Raw genomic sequence first — 12514 nt, 5'->3', positions numbered from 1 at the left:
AAACCTGCCCATTCAATATACGTGTAAGATCCAATGATACACACTCTTCAAGATCTCTAGTATATCCTCCAGCACAGACCAGATTTGACATTCCTGGTATGTCTAAATATAAAAAAATAGCAGAATTAAAAAAAAAAAACTTCCAGGTTGACTTTATACATCATAAAGAAGCACACAACTCCCCGCCCCAAATCATCACCCACATGAATCAATCTGATTCCTCTTAATGGTGATGCTAACTCTGAAACCTAATGACAACGTAAATGTCAACATTAATTGCTGATCACCTCAGCAGAAATGTTCTCTTCCACTGTTGTTGTGGCTGGATGTAGTGGCAGCTATTGGATCAGGGAGTCATGGGAGCAGCTGGTTTGCTGAGATGAAGAGCAAGGATGAATCAGAACTCCCTCCTCCAATATTTAAACGTACGCTAATCCAAAAGAGGGAGGGAGGGCGGAAATGAATTCCTTCTTCAATATTAAAAGCCTCAGTTGTCTTCTCATTACCAGAAACCTAAACTGCTTCCCACATGTGGTTACCGAAAGCTCCAACTGCCCCTTTCTCAGATATCAGAACTTTGAGTGTCCCTGCCGACAACTTCTACAGTGCAGTTAGACATTGCAATTCATAAACAGTGGCACACTACACATTTGGGAGCAAAGTAATACCAATGGAATTGAATATCAAATTATATAAATAATGCATGAAGGTGTACTGATTGGCAGGGCCGGCTCCAGGCACCAGCGCACCAAGCAGGTGGTTGGGGTGGCCAAGGGAAAGGGGCGGCACGTCGGCTCTTCGGCGGCAATTCGGCGGCAGGTCCCTCAGTCCCTCTCGGAGGGAAGGACCCGCCGCTGAATTGCTGAAGAATAAAGTGGCGGCAGTTGAGCTGCCGCCAAGTGCTTGGGGCGGCAAAAACGCTGGAGCCGGCCCTGCTGATTGGCCTGGATGTGGGGGCAGTGAGGTGAAGAAGGCATGTGGGAGGAACACATTGCTTCATAATTCTGGGGTCCATCTTGCATAACTTTGGTCTGATGTGCTGCAAAGGCCATGTGCGCTTGCATAAGAGCGCTTGGATGCCTAAGTTAGTGCAGAATGTGGCTGGCTGATTGTTAAGCAGTGCGAACTGTAGAAAGCACATTGCACAGACATTGAGCTCTGCACTGAATGCTGATTTCCAGATGTAGTTTAAAATGGTTTTGACCTCAGTGGCTTGGGGGGGACCATCGTACCTGAGAAGACTGCCCTTCTTCTCTCCCCTGAGGTACTCATGCAGTCCTGGCCTGCAGAAGGGCTCAAGCTAACAAGCCCTGTTGCAAAACAGAGGGATATTCAAAAGTGTACTCAAGCCTTTTATTTGATCCGACAGAGCCCAAATCTGTTGGCCTGTGGGGCACCAGGCATGGCTCGATTCTTCTCCTGCACCTCTGCTGAGTGGGGTGATTGAAGGAGTTCATAGAGATTTTTAAAGTCCACCATTAGATCATCTAGTCTGACTTCCTGCATAACGCAGGCTGTAGAATTTCACCCTGTCATTCCCCTATCTCAGTGGTTCTCACCCTTTTTTCATTTGAAGACCCCTACAAATTTCAAATGGAGGTGCAGACCCCTTTGGAAATCTAAGACATAGTCTGTGGACCCCCAGGGATCTGCGGACCACAGATTGAAAACCACTGATCTATGGTAATGACAACCTTTTGTGGACCCCTTAGACATAGTCTGCGGACCCCCAAGGTTTGCGGACCACGGGTTGAAAACCACTGCCCTATATCAAGCCTGGAAGGAGTCTTCTGGGTATGCTACAGCATATATTTCAGGAATACATCCAGTCTTGATTTAAAGACTTCAAGTGATGGAATCTATCACAACACTAGGTGAGTTGTTCCAATGGTTTTAATTCCCACTGGGTGACTGGATATGTGAATTATTGTATATATACTGCTGTATTTGGGGGGTGAGTATTAATTTCAGCTTGCAGGGGCTGTTTTTTGACTATTGTATTTGGCTGGGTGACTTATGATATTGGGCTAGAGATAAACATCATTTGTCCTGAAAAGTCATGCCGTTTTGATAAACGTCTGCGGTCCCCTTACCCTGCCAAGTCAGGCTAGGTGGGTCTTGGTGAAGACTAGACAACAGCAATGCACCATGGTGGATCTAGAGAAGATCACAATCCCAGGGCTAAGGGGATTCCTTCTGGTCTCCAGTGATGACATCATTTGATGAGGGAGATCTGTCAGCTGCCTCTATCATCAGGGTTTTCTGCCTGTTGAGTGGCAGGGGAAATCCGATTATTCATATCCCAAAGCTTCTTCAGGGGCAAATTCCTCCAAATCCCTGGCCAGCTCCTTAAAGAGGGATCTGCTGGGGGTAGGAAGGCTCAGAAGAAAGGGGGCGGGGTTGGAGGTGTAACCCCAGACTCCAATAAAAGGGACTGAACCTGGGAATGGAGCCTTGCCGGACCCTGCTGCTGAGGGAAAGAGGCTTGGCTAACTGATGGCATTGCCAGCATTCCCCTGCTCCACCCCCTCGTTCCCTGGCCATGCCATACATTCTGTTCTCTCTGCACAAAGGTCTGCGGTCTTTTCTCTCTTGCCTTGGATTTGCTTGGGCTGCTCTTATTTTCCCTGAATCTTCCACAAGGTTTCATTTCTTTCCCCGTCACTCCTCTTTCTCATTCTTCTTTCTTTTGCTCCCCTTCATCCCATTCCCCTTTTAGTGTACATTTTCTCCTGCCCTCTCTCCTTTGGGATACTTCAATGCATCTGAGGGTAAATCCTCTGTCCACTGCCCAGCCTCATTAATGGTGCTACATCGGTGGAAAGGGGGACCTTCACTTAGAGGAACCACTACCTGGGTAATGCTGGCCAGACAGAATGCTTCAAAGCTCCTTACAGACATTAATTACCCGTGTCAGACAGATAAGGCATCTGCCTCACAGGGGTATCCTTGTTTTACAGCTGGGGAATCCGAGGCACACGGAGAGGAAGGGAGTGAGCCACAGCAGAGCCAGTGTGTGGGATCTAATTTTCCTGAGGGCCCTGAGGACAGCAGGTAAATGTGCTAATGTTACGTGTAGAAGTGTATTTAATACAAACGTTTGGCCTGGCTCTTTACTGGTGCAATTTATAGATGGAATAGTGGGAAAGAAGTCACACTAAGATATTGAAGCTGCAGAAAAGGGTGGGTCATGATGTTTTGGATATATTACATATTCCCTTATGGGACAGTCCTATAGATTTTAATAGAAAATGTCCATTTTCCTCTAGAACCTTTGAACCACCCAGAGAGTTTCATAGAGATTTATGTCCCTGCTAGAGGTCCCTTAGCATGGTTAAAAAAACACCTCTAGAAAAAAGCAACAGAGGGTCCTGTGGCACCTTTAAGACTAACAGAAGTATTGGGAGCATAAGCTTTCGTGGGTAAGAACCTCACTTCTTCACTTGCATCTGAAGAAGTGAGGTTCTTACCCACGAAAGCTTAGGCTCCCAGTACTTCTGTTAGTCTCAAAGGTACCACAGGACCCTCTGTTGCTTTTTACAGATTCAGACTAACATGGCTACCCCTCTGATACCTATAGAAAAGACATCCTCTCTATTTAATTCTATAGAAAAAGTAATTTCTACAGACCCCATATAGGTTTCATCCCTATTAAAATCTACTGGATTTTTCCATAAGGATTCTATTCATGTTTATTAGTAGCTCATTTTGTTATTATTTCTCTCTCTTTCCAAGGTCCAGTCATGATAATCACTGGAGTCTGGTTTTATAGGCCGAGGGATATGAAAAATAATCCCAGTAAAATATTTTAAAAGCTCTCTAAAGTGACTTTTCCGCTAAATCTGTAGCACATGCAGAATTCATGAAGCAGTGATGTAGTATCAAGGTTTTGTCAGCACTTGCTTGCGATGTCCCACGTTCTGTTCTGGCCACGTTGCTCTCAGGGAACGATGGCTCTCTCTGACCCCAGTAGGTGCTAAGCACACAACTCTCCCTGAAATCAATGGGATTTGTGGGTGCTCAGCTCCTAGGATCAGGACCTGTAGACTGCCTTGCTCATTGTACCACCAATCACTTGGCAGTTACATATCTCTTTCATTATGCTGCATTTGGGGGCTGATCCTGCACCTTTCTAAGCAGGGTCGGCTCTAGGCACCAGCAAAACAAGCTGGTGCTTGGGGTGGCACATTTTTAGGGGCGGCATGGCCGGCGCCAGAATGCCGCCCCTAAAAACGTACCCCGCCGCCCTAGCTCACCTCCGCTGCTGCCACTTGCGTGCCACGGCGCACGAAACAGCTGATTCGCGCGCCACTGGTCCCCCTCCCTCCCAGGCTCTCAAACCTGGGAGGGAGGGGGAGATCCCGAGCCGCTGCGGCGTTTCGCACGCCGCTGCTCCCCCTCCCTTCCTCCCTCCCAGGCTCTCAAACCTGGGAGGGAGGGGGAGATCCCGAGCGGCCGCGGCGCGCGAAACAGCTGATTCGTGCGCCGCTGCTCACCCTCCCTCCCAGGTTTGAGAGCCTGGGAGGGAGGGGGAGACTCTGAGTGGCCGTGGCGCACGCGCCGCTTCTCCCCCTCCCTCCTAGGCTTGAGAGCTTGGGGGGAGGAGGCAGGGCTGCCCAAACATGGGGGAAATACGGTCAGGTCCAAAGATCTGACAATTTAAAGATTTAAAGCCCAAGCTTGCGAACATTGAAGCACCTGTGTGACAGTCTACACTAACGTGGTAAATCGATCTTACTTACGCAGCTTCAGTTACGTGAATAACATAACTGAAGTAGACATAGTTAGATCCCTTACTGCGGTGGCAACACTGCGCTGAGTTGACGGGAAAGTGTCTCCCATCGATTCCCCTTGCGCTTCTCGTTGAGGTGGGGTACCGGAGTCGACACTAGAGAGATCGGTGGTAGATTTATTGTGTCTATACTAGACATGATAAATCGACCCCCGCTGGCTCGATCGCTGCCCATCGATCAGTAATGTAGACAAGCCCGGAGGTGGAGTACACAAATCAATGGGCAAGTGCTCTCCCATCGATTTAGTGTGTCTTCACCAGACTCACTAAATGCACACTCGCTGTATTGATTGCAACAGTAAGTGTAGTTAAACCCTTTTCACCAGCAGTCCTCTGGACTTAGACGGGACTATACACATGAGTAAAGTTATGCACATGCTTAAGTGTTTGCAAGTGAGGGGCTTAAAAAACTGAGCAAAATCCAAAAGGCTGGGACAGGGGAAGACAATTAAACATCTATCCTTTACAGATGATATATCTTAGTTTTGTAATGAGACATACTTTCCCCAACTTCCCTTCAGCCTAGCCATCATACAGTATATGATACAATACTATTGCATGTGCAATATGGAGCAGTGAATAATAAAGAAAAATAGGGCCCCTGGTTGGTTACACACACACACACACACACACACACACACACACACAATTTTTCCATCAGCAAGGCTGTAAGTTCCAAGAGAGACCTACTTTCCTGCCTAAAGGTTCAGTGTTGTGTGTAAAGAAAAAGTCACATTGCTGCAGCAGCTCCAGCCTCTAACTGCCCCCCCCCCATGATGAATAGGGGGTCACTAAGGACCGCCACATACCAAGTCCACAAGACAAGGGGTGGTGGAGGGACCCTCCTTCTTTTGCCAAACTTTTCAGCTCAACTTTCCCAGCTTCCGCTTCTCTGGGGACAGAGGGGGGAGGAGAGCACCAGGACTGCTGCTTTGTGTGTGTGATTCTTTAAACTCACCCCAATTGCTGGGAGATGGGACAGAGAGAATCCATCTGATGCCCATTATTAGTATTTGGGGAGACTATTGTTTGTTACCTTCCTTTGGGGAGTTATTTTTCCCCCTCTCACGTCTTGCTCCTCCTCCTTTCCCTCCTCCTACTAAGGGGGAGGGGGGAATGGGAGGCTCCAGAAGCGCCGCAGGACTGGTAGCAAAAGAAGGGAATTGTTTGGGAGTTCAGTCATCCAAAAAACCTTCTTCCATGTGGCTGCCCTGATTCCAATGTCTCTTTCTTCCTCTTGCAACAGCTTCCTTCTCCTCCTCCTCCCCTGAGCCCCGCAGAATCCCTCCGCCCCTAAAATTATCCCTAAAATCAACCAGCACGAAAAGAAAGTAAGTCACAAAATCAAAACTCCCTGACTCTTTTGCTGAGTTCCAGATCCGGCCTGGAACTTCCCAGCCCCTGGACATTAGCCTCTTTGTTGCTTCTCATTTTGTGTATCTTTGTGTTTCTCCTTCCTGCTCCATCAGAGATCTCCGGTGAGTGAAACAGCTGGGGGTGGGGTGGGGAGGTTAAAAAAAGTTTGCTTTGGAGCGAGCGAGTGAGAGAGAGACGTTCTGGTGGGTTGTGGTTTTTTCTTTCCTTAAGCTCCTACGTGTAGGAGCCGCAAATCTTTGTGTTGGAGTTTGGGAAGGTTGTTTGCTGAATGTTTTTAGGGGAAATCTCTGTGGTTTGTGTTTTTTAATGCAATAAAAATAGCAAGAGAAGAACAGTTTCCCCAGCGATTCCCTCGCCCCCCTTCCATGGTAAGTTTTGTTTTTGACCGGGCAGGTGGGATTTGGGGGCTTGTTTATTTCACTCTGTCTGTTTCTCGGCATTAATGGAGGGCCCTGCACGCACTGTGTGGGTACTGCAGCTCCAATGCCCAAAACTTCCCCAAAGATCAACTCGGCTCCCTTCCCCAACCAACAAGATACGGGGGTGGGGTGGAAAGACGATTTAAGAAACCGATTTCTTTACTCTCTCCCCCCATCTTTCGTAAAGAATAGTGGATTTATTTTTAAAAAATGATGGGAGTTTGCAGAAAAGACAAGTAATGCAAAGGCATCTTGGTTTGTGATTATGTGGAGGGGTTCCTGTTGCAGAGAGAAGCGTGGGTGGGTTTTCTGTGAGTAAAATGTTTGTTCACTGCCTGCATTTTCTTGTGCAATTGTATATTTTAGTCCTTATGCGAAGGTGATCTGTGAAATAGATTGGGGGGGGGGGATGTTAAAGGAGAGTTGGGGGAAATCGCTTTCTGCTATGATGTGGGACTTGAGAGGATGTTATGTGTGTGTAGCTTAGTCTTTGGACTGTAACTTTGGCAGGTCCTTGTAACATCGTCTTTAAATAGAAAATGCATCGATTATTTAGGGAAGGGAAGGGTTCAGGATTTATAGCTGCATTCAAATTACTCTTTTAATAAGAGTTTTGAAGAATTTGCTAATAATAGAAAATAATAATAATAGACTAAGCAAGCGCCTTTCTTGATACCCCCAAAGGGCAAACTGATTTAACACAAATATTTTATTTTTGACTAAAACTTATGCCTGTAGAGGGGCCACAGTTCCCCAAGTATATTTCAGTGAAGTTGTGGAAGAGGTATTTCAGGATCTAGTCAAGTTGGTGGGTTTTTTTGTTTTTGTTTTTTAATGAAACTCTATTGCCTCCATGCATATTCTGGTTTATGTGAACAGGAGAGTGTGATTCTATATATACAGACTGGTCTGTGTTCACATACAATTTCTTGCATGTCTTAAATTGTTTGATTTACTTGGTGACCAATTCTCTTAATTTCTGCAAGCTACCAAGCAGCACTGGGCAATGTCGTTTTGATGTGTCCATCTGCAGCCTAACTGTCAAGCTTCATTTCCCATGGTTTAAAAAAACTTCATTGTGGAAAATGATTAAAAGAATATGAGGGGGTTTTGTGATGGTGGTGGGATTTTTTGTTTTTCATTTGTTTGCAAGTAGGGTTTTATTTTGGTTTTCCTATCCTTTTGGGAGTGTGCTTTCTCAGTCTGCCTGCATTTGGAAGAGAGAAAAGTGTTGGCTTTGCACATGCACGCACGCACACATATGAACACGCAAGACACCTTTTTGGTGGGTTGGATATTGAGGCTTACGGCTCTGGGAAAGGTTTCAGAAGAAACACTGTGAGGGTTGCAAATGATGGGTGCTTTGTTTTTTAAATGACCTAAATAACTGAATGTAAATAGCTCCCCTTGCTAATAGGAAGCACCCTGGACTCTGTTGGGGAAGATATAATTTAGGGAGAGTTATGATTTTCCCATAGAATGGATGGATTTATCTATGGCAAGAAATCAGTGGAGTTTTGCTTCCCTCACAATCAAAAGGTCTAATCCTCCAGGTCTAAAGCAGGCTAAATTCCCAGTGGGTGTTTTCTGTTAGGGCTGAGATCAGACCTAGCGCTCCCCTCCTTGCTGCTGAGTTCTACATAGGAAAAATAGGGCATGTTCACATGAAGGAAGCACAAAAGGCTGATGTACAAAATTGAGGACCAAATTAATTTCACCCTTTCAAAAATAACTCCTCTTTTGAGAGAGATCTCAGTGAAAACTGTAAAGGTGGCAGCAACCACACCTGCCCTCTCTTCTGCACTTGGGGTAAAGAGGATACATTACAGGTGGCTGTGGCTGCTACATTCTAGGATGTGAATTCTCATGGTCACTCTCTACTTCCTTAGGGATTGGAAAGCACCGCTTTTCCTCATCTGTTTGTTACTGTCATGCACTGGGTCATCCATCTGACACAATACAGCACGTGGACTGTTTGGTTTCACCTTGGTAAATGGGACACTTAAGTATTCACGAGGTCTTTCTAGCCCTTTGGGTGTCAGACCCTCTCAGCTTTTCCTTTTGGGGTTTGTTTGGCCAAAGAACAGCTGAATAATTGCCCAACTCCCCTTGCCTCCTGAAATTCCTTGCACTCCCCCCCAACCCCCAAACCCTGCAAGCTTCACTATATTGACCATGGAGCTCAGATCCAGGGGTGCAACTCCCATTCACCTGGGTTACTGAGAGTGGCAGAATTCAGCCTTAAGGATCTAACTTAAGTCCCCCAGAACAAGGAAAGCTGCAGCTAAGGTTGTAAACCCATGAAATCATCTGAGCCCACTGCAGAGAATGGTGCAAAGAAAAAAAGCTCTCTCCCGGCCTAAGAGGGTGTGAGGTCAGTGTGACAGCAGTCAGAAAAACTCCTTGTACTGGATCAAATGTGCTTGGTTTCCAAGTCAACAGATGACTTTACTTTTCTAACTGCCAGTGCCACCTGGGTTCTTCCTGCATCTCACACCCTGAGGAGTGAGGAAGGCTGACAGTTGGATTATGTGCTCACAGAAGAGATTCCCGCTCAGACTGGTGTGGCTGTCTTAGGGCGGAATAGAAACAGGGGCTGAAGGATAATCTTCAGGTTAAAGCGCAGGGCTGGGAGTCAGGAGACTTGGGTTCTATTCCTGGCTGACAAAGACTTCCAGTGTGATTTTTGAGGTAAGATCCTTCCTCCCTCTTTGCCTCAATTTCCCCATTATTAAAATTTGGTTTAATACTGACCTAACTCACGAATGGAAAGCACTATAGAATTGCAAATATGATTAATAATATTGACACGTCAGGGCCAACAAATATAAACCCTTGTTTCTCTTGGTAAAGCGAGGCTAGACGTTGGATGCATATGGTGATATCCTCACCCCAGTTCTACCCCCTATATGGTGGGTAAAAGAGCTGAAGCAGCATAAAGGGGATCTAAAAGGATTCCCTAGTCACAGGATCTGAGGAAGACAGCCGCAGAGTGCTTTCTGAGGTCCCCGGGCAAGCCTTAAGGTGCATGTGTACCGGGGAACCAAGGCATGTTTTGGGACGGCCATAGGCAGCAAGGATAGGGTGCTGTAACTTAGGCCTTCAGGTTTGTCCAGATTACAGTGGGGGCCGAGGAATGGGAGGTAGCCACCTTAGCCTCCTCTCCACAATGCATGCTGCGCTGCACTGCTAAGATGTATAGTGCAGAATCTCACCCCAGAGGAGGAGTTGTGTTGAAAAGGGTGAGCTAGTTTCCTGACTACAACCATAGTCAAGGCACATGAACCTCTAGGGTGACTTCAAGGTGACTAATAACAAAACATTCAATTTAACCCTGGGACCAAAGGAAAAAGGCAAAGCAGCTAAAGCATATGTTTAAAGCCACCCTCCCCTCATTGCACGCTGATGGCCAGATTGTAATGCATAACTGAGCAGCTGAAGGCCGAGGAATGTCTCTGGATTTAGGCTGGTGTAACAGATAGCCCCAAAACATTGGAACTACCGCAGACAATAAGGGTTCATGGTTGGCCTTGCTCTGCTCTAGGGTGACCAGATGTCCCGATTTTATAGGGACAGTCCCGATTTTTGGGTCTTTTTCTTATATAGGCTCCTATTACCCCCCCACCCCCATCCCGATTTTTCACATTTGCTGTCTGGTCACCCTACGCTGCTCCCATGAGAGTCAGTGGGAATTTTGATTTGAGTGAGAGAAGAGTTAGGCCAACTCTGAGTGGTTTTGAAAATATCACCTCAGACATCTTCTAGGGGAGGTTTGCAAGGTAGACTTTGTTGAGGTCATTTGTCAGATCCATGATGTTAAATGCCTGATTTTGCTGGCTTGTAGTTGGTGCGTTACGGTCAGGGGATTGCTGATCTTTTGGCTCAGGTGATCCGCCTCCTGGGTGGAGCCTGTTCAGCTTTAAAGCTCCTTCAGAAACATTAGTTGGAAATCCTATTGCATGTGCGTGTTGCAGTAACCAGCCATTGTGCTTTGATGATTATAGTGCTGAGTCAGCCCATTGCTCGTGGAATCGCAGTTCTGAAGATGCAGCAGTTTGGTATGGTAGTAAATAGGCTCAGAAGGATCAGATTTTTATCTGTAAATGTCGATTTCCCCATGCATGCCAAAACTGCTGAAAACACTCTGACGAGGACGATGATTGAAATTTACAGATAAGCAAAGTAACAAAAATGCGGCTTGAGAACTTGTTCGAATTTGATTTAAGGATATTGACTTGGGGTGTTTTAACAAGTTTAAAGCTTTAACTATGAATCTCAACATCCGCTATTGTTAAATAATTATCTGACTCTTCCCTCCCCTCCCCCCCCAATTCCCACAACTGAGAACTTTTAAACAGATAAAAATAGAAAAAAATGCATAAAAATAAACATCAATGTCATCTGTCAAAATTATAAAGAAATAAAATTCAGCTTCTGCCAAGTCTAGTTATAATGAAGCCCGACTTAAAGGCAACTGTTTCTCTTAGTCAGAACAAACCCCTAAAGACTTTGCAGGTGCTTAACACCTGTTTGTTCCTGTCCTAAGGTTTCCAGTTGGGATGTCCTCTTCAGTTACCCTGGTGAGTCTTGTGGCCACAGTGATGCAGCAAACGCGTTGCTAGTATTCATCAGAGCGACAGTGCAGCATAGGGGTCAGTGAGGGTTCCCAGCAGCATATGACTGGCAATGCAGGTGTGGAGTTCTGGTGGACACTGGGAAGGTGCCAAGCAGAGCCGTCCCTTGGACTGCTCCAGGCCCCATGCTTTGGGGGCCCCCGTGGACCGATGCGATTGGCCGGCGTTGTCGGTCCCATAAAAGACGAATCCGTCACTTCCACCCCGGGCCCCGCACCTCTAGGGATGGCCCAGGTGCCAAGGCTCATTAGGATGGGGTGAAGCATTCTCCTAATCTCTTTGCCTCTCAACATCCTTAGGCGGGGAGATGATGGTCAGAGCCATGCTGATCACCTGCAAATACCCCCCACACCAATGCTTCTTGACATTGTGAAACTGTTTGATTAGGAATGGTGAGGTGGAGCTGTGTTGAGCACACATAGCTCTTCTGTACTCACAGTGCCTACTGCCACCTCCACAGAGGCAGAGTTTAAGGTGGGTAGGAGTGCAGTGTGGAAGACATTAACTTACCCTTGCATTTCCTAGCTCTCAAGAGATTGACGGTTAGTCGCCCACCATGTTCCGGAAGCAAATGAAGTGGCAGTAGGCAACCTTCATTCTGCATTCACTATGGGGTTTTGGCAGGATACAATGGCAGATGGATATAAAATGACCCAATCCCGGTCCCAGTGAAGTCGATGGCAAGATCGCTGTTGACTTCACTAGGCTCATATAAGGTTTGGATAAACATTCTGAAATTTCGGTGGCTGTTCAGGCCTTCTGGATCTGTAAGAATGGGCTGGGGGACTTTCACTGAGCTATATATAGCAGGATCCATGCAGCGAGTTACTGTGTGGAAATCTGGGGTGCTGTGATATTGTGTGGCAAGCCAGGGTGTGAAACTCGCCATGTAGACAAGCCCAAAGATGAATATTTGTGTTTAAACGCTTTTCAGTTCTTGCCTACTTCTATAAATGCCACGGGCGTGCAGGGCCCTACAGATAACTAAGAAATGACACACCCCTCTTCAGAGGGTCTTAGATACTAACTCAGGAAGCAAAGAAGTACAAAAATGTAAACAATTTTAACAATGACAAAGGTAGCCAAGTTTATTTTTAAACACCACCCCTCAAAATAAAGTGAGTGTCAGATGACGTTTTGGAGAACGGGTTGGATCACGTTTGGTTGATTTCTTAATTTTATTTTTATTCAGATCATTGACAGTGCAAATTGTTATTTTTCCCGTAAAAGAGGTGGCGTCCATATGCAGTTTAAAGGTTCAGTTGTGCTTGACAATCACATTTGTAAGCTCT

The 12514-nt window shown here is 46.3% G+C and overlaps 1 protein-coding gene across 17 annotated transcripts in view; it reads left to right on the top strand.

Annotated features, from left to right (window-relative positions):
• The first annotated feature begins 2960 nt into the window (after positions 1-2960).
• Positions 2961-12514, top strand: part of BOC (BOC cell adhesion associated, oncogene regulated) — an 85415-nt gene continuing 75861 nt past the window's right edge. For 5 of the 17 annotated variants that reach the window (XM_065573553.1, XM_065573526.1, XM_065573540.1 and 2 more), the window contains exon 1: positions 6317-6537. The gene's annotated coding sequence lies outside the window, so the exon portion shown is untranslated. Of the gene's footprint in view, positions 3055-5928; positions 6271-6316; positions 6538-12514 lie in introns of those variants that run through there. The other 12 variants (XM_065573523.1, XM_065573532.1, XM_065573505.1 and 9 more) reach the window with 10 other exon arrangements.

This window comes from Chrysemys picta, chromosome 1, assembly GCF_011386835.1.
Source record: "Chrysemys picta bellii isolate R12L10 chromosome 1, ASM1138683v2, whole genome shotgun sequence".
Lineage (NCBI taxonomy): Eukaryota > Metazoa > Chordata > Testudines > Emydidae > Chrysemys > Chrysemys picta.
The sequence above is the reverse complement of the archived record's forward strand: the minus strand, read 5'-3'. Positions and strand labels throughout refer to the sequence as shown.